Below are 8,805 nucleotides of genomic sequence, written 5' to 3'. Positions count from 1 at the left end.
CCCCCAGCCAGCATGCATTAATGCTGGCTGGGGAATTCTGGGAATTGAAGTCCACAAGTCTTACAATGATCAAAATTGGACACACAAACACACACGGTTTATACTTTTCAAGCTGCAAGAATTTGCACCGTCCGACACCTTGAAAATGTCACTCATTGAATTATCTTGGGTTTTTCATCCAAAGCCTACACTGGCTTTAAATGCTGAATTGTTTTGCTTCAGACACATCGAGATGCAAACCAACGATACTGTCTGCCAATAGGGCTATTCCAGTGATGGCTAAACTTTTTGTCATTGCGTGCCAGGAAGAAGGGGGCAGGGGGGGTCACGCGCGCGTGTGCCCATACCCATAATTCTATGCAACCCACCCACCCCCTGCTCACCCCGCTCCTGGCACGCAATGGCCCGGTAGGCCCATTTTTCTTTCTCACCTGGCTCCAGGACCTCTCTAGGCGTCTGGGGAGGGCAAAAACAGCCTTCCCCACCCCTCTGGAGGCCAAAAATGGCCTGTTTGACAGCTTCCAGGCCCATCAGAAGCTGAGCTCGTGTGTCCACTGATATGGTTACGTGTGCCACCTGTGGCACGCGTGCCATAGGTTCGCCATCACGGGGCTATTCTGTCCCAAAGTCCCACTAATGTGGGGTGGTTTGATTGACATTGATTGATTTATCTGCCATCAAATCGTTTTCAACTCCTAGGGACCACATCTATTTTCTCTCTGACAATCTATCTTTCACCTTTTAAAACCGATTCCTCTTTTAAAACTGAATGCTTCTGCAGAGTAACGATATGCTACAGCGCTTTTACATTTCAAAGTAGAAATATGCCATCAGATCACAGTATAATATTATCCACCTATATATCTGTAAAGGCTGGCTAACACATCTGTTTTATTTACCTTAAATTCTGACACTTTCCCTAGACATGCTCTGGTAGCAGCTTACAAATACCCAGAAGTAGGACTTTTAAAATCCTGCAGTGGGACAAATAACAGAGAAAAAAAAAGGTGTCAAGACATTCATAAATATTTTAATTAGTAAGCAGATCAATGTTCATCTCTACTCTGAAGGTAAAATGCTTTGTCGGTGTTTTTTAATGATGCTAAAGAAGGGGCTGTTTTATTTTCCCGCAGAGCTGGCTTTGTTTTTTGATTGGACCGGTGAGGGAATGCAATAAAACTTTTTCCTAAAAGGTCATATTGGCTATTTGTCTCTTCAGATATGAACACTGCTTGATTTTCAGGGCCCTGTGCCCTTTAGTCTTGAGCGGCAGGCAGGTAGAAAAGGTAGAGATCATGGAGGGGGTCGATGCTTGGAGAAGGTTGCGGATAAAGGGTGACATTTAGAAAAGGCATCGGCCGAAAACTCTGGCCAAAGGCAGCGTCTTCCATCTGCATGAAATGAGAACGGCTTCACCACAAGGCATCTTGCAATACATGGTCCCTGACCATGAACAAGGAAGTTGTGTCCAATTTTATAACCTTTTTTTGGCATGGTCGTTAAGCAAACCACTGCAGTTGTCAAGGGAATCACGCGGTCGTTAAACAAATCTGGGTTCCCCCATCCATTTTGCTTGTCAGAAGCTGTAAGGGTGCAAATGGTGATCCTATGACACCGGGATGCTGCAAAGGGGCTTTGAAGATCTGGGTCTTTTCCCAGCCTTCTAGTGAGGGTCAGTGAAGTCCTCTTGTGGTTCCCCCCCCTTTCAGTCCGATCCAGTTCTCACATCTCTTTATCTTTAATTTTTATTTTTATCGCTCTGGTGAGCTCTCCAGAGCTGTTGGGAATGGGGGGACATACAAAAAGACAGACAGACAGACAGATGATGAATAGATATGATAGAGATAGATAATAGATGATAGATAAATAGATAGATAGATAGATAGATAGATAGATAGATAGATAGATAGATAGATAGATAGATAGATGATAGATAGAGATAGATAGATAGATAGATAGAAGATAGATTATAGATAGATAGAAGATAGATATGATAGATACAGTAGATTAGATAGATGATAGATAGATGATTGATAGATTAGATATAGATGATAGATGGATGATTGATAGACGATACATAGATTAGGTAGGTAGGTAGATAGATAAATAGATGATAGATAGATAGACAGATAGATAGATAGATAAATAGATGATAGATAGATGATAGATAGATGATAGATAGATAGATAGATAAATAGATGATAGATAGATAGATAGATAGATGATAGATAGATAGATAGATAGATAGATAGATAGATAGATAGATAGATAGCACATTGCTCCTAGAAGCATGAAGCCGAAGACACCAGCCTGAAGATGACGAATGAGATTCGTCGAAACGTTGCCAAGACACCTCCAATTTTACACGGGAGAAAACCCGAATAACCAAAGACCTACATAGATAGATAGGTAGATAGATAGAAGACAGACAGATAAATAGATGATATAGATAGATATAGATAGATAGAAGATAGATGATTGATAGATACATACAGTAGATTAGAGAGATGATGGTTGATAGATGATAGATAGATTAGATAGATGATTGATGGATGATTGATAGATGATAGATGATACATAGGTAGGTAGGTAGGTAGGTAGGTAGATGATAGATAGATAGATAGATAGATAGATAGATAGATAGATAGATAGATAGATAGATAGAAGACAGACATAAATAGATGATAGATAGATAGATAGATAGTTAGATAGAAGATAGATTATAGATAGATAGATAGTAGACAAACAGACAAAGCAAGCTTCTAATGGATCATTTTAACTGGCAATCCCAAAATCGGAAAATCCCCTTTCAAGACCTAAAATACCACATGAAACTGAAATGGATGTATTGGTGGCAATGGCGCTTTTCAAGAAGGTAGGCTGATCTGTTGGGAAGTCATTTATCCCCTATTATTAGCCATAATCTTGAACGTTTGCATTGTACAACATTACATCACAATAATCGTTGACTTGTGGCTTGCAAACTTGCAGAGCAGCCTTCAGCCGGGCAAGCTTGACAGTTGGATCTTTTCCTTGACGTAGCCAGCAGAGGGCACTTTTGTTTGCAAAATGTTTTAAATGCCACCTGGGATGCCACAAGGGGAAGCCCGAGCAGTGAGATTGTGCAGAACAAGAGAGAAATGATGCTTAAGCTATCGGAGCATCGCAACGGCCTTGCAAGCGGTTCAGGGATGCCACGCCAACTTGATCAGAGTTGACATGTCAAGAAGACCTTCTGCAGGCACCAGGCCCGTTTTGATGCAATTCCCGACATTTTCACATATAAGACCTAGGAAAACCTTGGGCTGAATATCATCTTCAAAGAAGGTCATCTTCAAATGAGCTATGATTTGCAGCGTGGGTGGCTTGGACATTGCTGGTGGCAAATGACAGCTGTTGATAATCCCACACATCTGGCTTGTCCAGCGTGGAGCAGCACCTCAAAAGTACAGTCAGAGCTTTGATGGCAACCTTGTGGCCGCATCTGGACCGTTTTTAACCACCTCTGGTTAAATTGTTATTTGTTAAATTGTTAAATTGAATTGTTATTAAGTGAAAAAGAACAGCGGTCTGACTGTATAAAGTTCTTTATTTAAAACAAAGCACTACTGAAATTCTCCATCTTCGTGAAAGGAAAAATCATCTTTCACCCTGGAGCTGAAGGTCTTTTGTCTTGTAGATAGGCTGGCCCAGTCCTTCTTAATGGGCACCAAATATCTGCTGGGGGCAGGGAGCTGAGTCTCTGAGTTTCTGTCTCCCTTAAGATTTCCATTTTTCTTTTTGTTGTTGTTAATTGCGAAGTTGTGTCCGACCCATCGCAATCCCATGGACAACGTTCCTCCAGGCCTTCCTGTCCTCTACCATCCTCTGGAGTCCATTTAAGCTCATGCCGACTGCTTTAGTGGCTCCATCTAGCCACTTCATTCTCTGTCGTCCCCTTCTTCTTTTGCCCTCAATCGTTCCCAGCATTAGGCTCTTCTCCAGGGAGTCCTTCCTTCTCCTTAGGTGGCCAAAGTATTTGAGATTCCTCTTCAGGATCTGGCCTTCTAAAGAGCAGTCAGGGTTGATCTCCTCTAGGACTGACCGGTTTGATCGCCTTGCAGTCCAAGGGACTCACAGGAGTCTTCTCCAGCACCATCGTTCAAAGGCCTCAATTCTTTGGCGCTCAGCCTTCCTTATGGTCCAACTTTCACAGCCATCCATCGCAACTGGGAAAACCATAGCCTTGGCTATACACACTTCTGTTGGCAGGGTGATGTCTCTGCTTTTTAGTACGCTGTCTAGATTTGCCGTAGCTTTCCTCCCCAGGAGCAATCGTCTTTTAATTTCTTGGCTTTAATTTCTCTTTTAGGGGAAATATAATATTCTGCCTTTTTAAATATTTCTCAAAATATTTCATTCTTCTATGGAGGGGTGACTTCCCTCAGTTTCCAAGTCCACTCTTCAAGAGGGCAATTCCCCTAAGATCTAGGATGTCCATGTCTAGTTATTAGAACCATTGCAAGTCAGGTGGCGTACACATTTAATAAACTATCCCTGGGAGATAGAATTCCTCCCCTTATTTCCTCTCGTGCTGTTTTATGCAACAGAGGCCAACTGGTTTCAAACTGTCAGCCTTAAATATTAAAACCAACTACCAATCATAGCAAGAGGAATCTTTACTAAAGGAACGTTTAATAGCAATAACCGTTCCCGTTTCTCACTATCTGTCCATCCTATTTGTAGCCATTAAAAAACAAAACAAAAAAGTCTTGCATTATCGTGACACCAAATCGTCGCCAGCCCTTTGAAACGCTGGGGGGAGGGGTTGATTTCTTCGTCAGATCAGCCGTGACCCTAAAAGTTTAATCGAAACAGTTTATAGCGAATCTCGTTCTGCTCCTAATCTCTCCTAAAAGGATTAGCTTTGTCTCAAAGGTGGGGAAGATCAGACTTGGAGAATAAAGCATCTTTACAGAAGGGAGTTTCTAATAAATCAATTTTCATCCTCGTTATCACATCAGTTTGACCTACCAACCTTCATTTTCTTCCAGCCTCTTTCTTCCAGCACGATTCCATTTGCAGCCATACGTCTCTGACATCACCAGGCATCGGGTTTGATTTAAAGGACATTTTAAGTTTATTGGATTCTGAAGCGCATCTCGCAGGTAATTGTAAATGGGAGGTGAAATGCCACTTCTCTATCCTGCACCCAAACCTTCCTCCAACGTTCTGTTTCATTTGGAGATTAACGTTTCCATGCCTGAAAAGTTTACACCCAAACAGGTTAGGACGGGGTTTGTCAACCTCAGCAACTGCAAAATATGTGGAGTTGAAATCCACACATCTTAAAGATGCTGTTGTGGCCTGTCGGCTGCCGAGCCCTCAGAGGAGGAGGAGGCGTGGGAGTCAGGGCAAGGCAACCTGAGAGCTCCGCGGGGGAAGAGGGAATGGAGCTGGCAGAGAGAGAAAGACAGAGGCAGAGCCTGGGCCATCGTCAGCCCTCAGATGGAGAGTCAACAGCCCTCAGGTCTGGAGATGGCTGATGAGGAAGAGGAAGAACAGCTGGGTCCAGTGCCTGACGCATGGATGCGCAGGAGGCAGAGGAGAGGAGAGCAGTGGAAATCTATGAGCTGGTCCTTGGGATGGAAGAGCCAGAACTACTAGCGAAGCCCCACCCTAGTTCTGGGTGAAAGCAGGGGTGAAATCCAGCAGGTTCTGACAGTTTCTGGAGAACCAGTAGTGGAAATTTTGAGCAGTTTGAAGAACCGGTAGCAGAAATTTTGAGTAGTTTGGAGAATTAACAAATACCACCTCTGGCTGGCCCCAGAGTGGGGTGGGAATGGAGATTTTGCAGTATCCTTCCCCTGGAGTGGAGATTTTGTAGTATCCTTCTCCTGCCACACCCACCAAGCCACGCCCACCAAGCCACACCACGCCAACCATACCACACTCACAGAACCGGTAGTTAAAAAATTTGGATTTCACCACTGGATAAAAGGCAGGGGGCGGAGATGAATAGATGTGGCAGACAACTATTCATCTTTGGACCGGACAGATTTGTTAGCCTGCGGTGAGAGAGAAACTTTTTGCCGGGGCTGCTAATAAAGGGAAGATTTATTTAACTACAAACGGTTTGTCATTTTGGGAGCCGGGTCAGAACAGTTGCCGAGGCTGAGAAACATTTCTATTTTTAAAATATTTTTTGTGGTTGAGTTTCGTCATAAGATAAAAATATAGAGGAAACAAAGGTTCGGAAAACAAGAAAGAGAAAACGGCAAAGAAAAGAAAAATAATGATCTCTGACTTACTTTGGTGCAATGGATTGCAAAAATAATACAACCTCCACTAAAATCTTAGGGTTTCACACATTACATTGTTCCCTAATGTTGTTTGCTTGGGTACTGTGTTATGTGAACCAAAACCATTGCAATATGCAGATAATCCAGGGGTGAAACGCTCCCGGTTCGGACCGGATCGCCCGATCCGGTAGCTGTGGCAGCGGATGATTTGGAGAACCGGTAGCAAAAATCCCTGCCCTCCCCCCCAAATGCCCAGCTGAGCCGCGTGATCATCAGAGGCTTTTTTTTAATTTTTAAAAACATTTTTTCTACAAACTCTTCGGCCGAAAAAATGCTTTTAAAAGTAAAAAAAAAAAAGCCTCTGATGATCGTGCGGCTCAGCTGGGATCGTCAGAGGCTTTTAAAAGCATTTTTTCTACAACCTCTTCGGACGAACTTAGTAACTTTGAACGGTCACTAAATGAGCTGTTTACACTACCGCCAAGTTCCTTGTAACGGCTCGGAAACGGTTTGTTTTTCCGTGCAAGTTTAATTTCCTTAATGTCCCACAATTATATTAGGGGGTTCGCAAAGGCAGACTATTTGGTAGTCTGCTCTGGTGGATAAACACAATAATATGCAATTAAGACTCTCTCTTCTTAATTAAATTGACTGGAAAAGGAGCCGAATCAAAGGTTTCTAACGGCCCAGAAAATAACACTTCGGTTTTTTGCTATTTGTCCACAGCAGGACGGTGCTTCTCCGAATAAAAATATGGCAGCAGAGGAAAAGAGATGGTTAAAAACGTAAAGGTAAAGGTTCTCCTCGCACATATGTGCTAGTCGTTCCCGACTCTAGGGGGCGGTGCTCATCTCCATTTCTAAGCCAAAGAGCCAGCGCTGTCCAAAGATGTCTCCGTGGTCATGTGGCCGGCATGACTCAATGCCAAAGGCGCACGGAATGCTGTTCCCTTCCCACCAAAGGTGGTCCCTAGGAGCCCCCATATAGTTTCCTACCTGATAAAACACCCAGGAAATTCTGATTATTTTCTTTTTAATGTATAGTGGTTATCAGTTCAGCATGGTTCAAGCTCCTTGAACATAGCTAAATTTTGTTATGCTACCTATAACCCTAGGCAGGTTTTTATTATTCACTGAATAATAAATTCATAAATCTTCATTATTCTAATATTTTAATTTTGTTTTGCTTTTAATTTTATTGTGTTTCTGTTTGCAGTTCTGGTCAGTGACTGTAATAAAAATTCTATTCAATTCTAAGTTTTTAAGAAGAGGTTAGATAACCATTTGTCTGACGTGGTGTAGGGTTTCCTGCCTAAGCAGGGGGTTGGACTAGAAGACCTCCAAGGTCCCTTCCAACTCTGTTATTCTATTCTAAGAATGTGTGAAGTGAACATAGCCCCTTTTGAGCTATTTCTCCTGATGGTAGAATCCTATTTGCCATAAAGATAATTCTCTACTTTCTCTACTTTCTCACCTTTTGTCATTCTATCAAATTACAGAGTCCATCAACATTTATTTCTGCATCTTTTCTCCTGTTTTCTTTCTCTTTTTTCTTTCTTTCTTTCTCCTTCTTTCCTTCCTTCCTTCCTTCCTTCCTTTCCTTCCTTTCCTTCCTTTCCTTCCTTCCTTCCCTTCCTTCCTTCCTTCCTTTCCTCCCTCCCTCCCTCCCTCCTTCCTTCCTTCCTTCCTTCCTTCCTTCCTTCCTTCCTTCCTTCCTTCCTTCCTTCCTTCCTTCCTTCCTTCCTTCTTTCCTAGCCTCTGTTTCTCTAGATAAATTGGAAGGGAGGGAGGGAGGGAGGGAGAGAGGAGCTATCCGCTTCCACTGTTTTAATATTGGGCATCAAACCACATGTCTTCCTTTTGAAGTTTCAAAGAAGGCATTTTGTCAGCTCCTTTCAAGATGAGATCAGTCCGAGATTTTTAGGGGTGAATCAGGGAGAACATTTTTGTTTTACTTTTTTGTTTTACTTTTTTCTCGAGAAACCGGCAAGACAAACATGTCTTGTCTTGCTTAAGGCTCTTGTTTGTCTTGCATTTGCTTACAAAGAATCTTTTTTCGCCCTCTGACATCCTTCCCTTTTTTTTGCATTGCATTTTGGCTTGCAGGACATCTATACAGTTTCAGGAATGGCAAGGGAATGCACCACTTGCCTTTGGGTGACATTTCAAGGGTAGCAACGTTTTTGGTCAGGGAAAAAAAAAAAAGGAATTCAAATTCAAATTCAGACTAGAGCTGGAAGGGACCTTAGAGGTCTTCTAGTCCAACCCCCTGCTCGAGAAGAAAACCCTATAAGATTGTGATGGCGAACCTATGGCACTCATGCCAGAGGTGCCATGCAGAGCCCTCTCTGTGGGCACATGCGCCGTTGCCAGCTGCTCTTCTGGTTTCCAGTGCAGCCGGCCAGCTGGTCTTCACGGGTGCAGGAGAACCAGAAAACGGCCTGAAAACAGCCCCAAAAATGGCCAAAAACGGCCAAAAAACGGGGGGAATTTTGGGGGCGTTTTTCAGGCCGTTTATAGGCTGT

This window comes from Pantherophis guttatus, chromosome 11 (assembly GCF_059756535.1).
Source record: "Pantherophis guttatus breed Tessera chromosome 11, ASM5975653v1, whole genome shotgun sequence".
Lineage (NCBI taxonomy): Eukaryota > Metazoa > Chordata > Lepidosauria > Squamata > Colubridae > Pantherophis > Pantherophis guttatus.
Note: the sequence above shows the minus strand (reverse complement) of the source record.